Below are 948 nucleotides of genomic sequence, written 5' to 3'. Positions count from 1 at the left end.
ACCGTATTTGTTTTTTCTAATCGTTTTCTTCCTTTTGCCCAAGTCCGTGATGGCTCATACCTACTGGCTTTGTAGCTTCTTGGATGTATTTTTGCGTTGTTGACACTGCTGCGCTTCAAGTCGGTTGGACCCATCTGCAAGGGGGATGCCCTTCCCTTAGAGCTATTGCCTTAGAATCATAGAATCGTCTCAGTTGGACCTTTAAGATCATTGAGTCCAACCATTAACCTAATGCTGCCAAAACCACCACTAAACCATGTCCCTAAGCACCACGTCTACCCGTCTTTTAATTACTTGCAGGGATGGTGATTTCCAATGCCTTGTGGTGGGTTGACCGCAGCCAGCAGCTAAGTACCCTCACAGCCACTCACTCCCCCTGCCCCAACACACAGGAGGGAGAATAAGAAAAGCAGAAGTGAGCAAACTTGAGGGCTGGGCAGTTTAATAAGTGAAGGAAAGAAGGAAAAAAACACAAGTGATGCAAAGGCCGTTCACCATCTCCCCTAAGCAAGACTGATGCCCAGCCAGTCACTGAGCGATAGCTGCCTTGGAAGATAAAACTCCCACCCCCTTGTTCCTCCTCCCAGCTTTTATTGCTGAGCAAGGTGTTATATGGTATGGAATATCGGTCAGTTGGGGTCAGCTGTCCCACCCATGTCCCCTTCCCAACTTCTTGCCTGCCCCTAGCCTACCTGCTATTGGGGTAGCGTGGGCAACAGAGAAGACCTTGATGATGTGCAAGTGCTGTTCAGAAACAGTGAAAACATGGGGATGTTATTGACACTGTTTTAGTGACAAATCTAAAACACGGCACCATACCTGTTGGTATGAAGAAAGTTAACTCTATCCCAGCCAGACCCCAGTACGTGGTGGAAAACTTCAGCATTGCAGCACAATGTAATGGAAAAGATTTTTATTTTTTTCTCTTGGAGAATCCACAAGAGAGAG

The sequence above is a fragment of the Larus michahellis genome, chromosome 1 (genome assembly GCF_964199755.1).
Source record: "Larus michahellis chromosome 1, bLarMic1.1, whole genome shotgun sequence".
NCBI lineage: Eukaryota > Metazoa > Chordata > Aves > Charadriiformes > Laridae > Larus > Larus michahellis.
The sequence above is the reverse complement of the archived record's forward strand: the minus strand, read 5'-3'. Positions refer to the sequence as shown.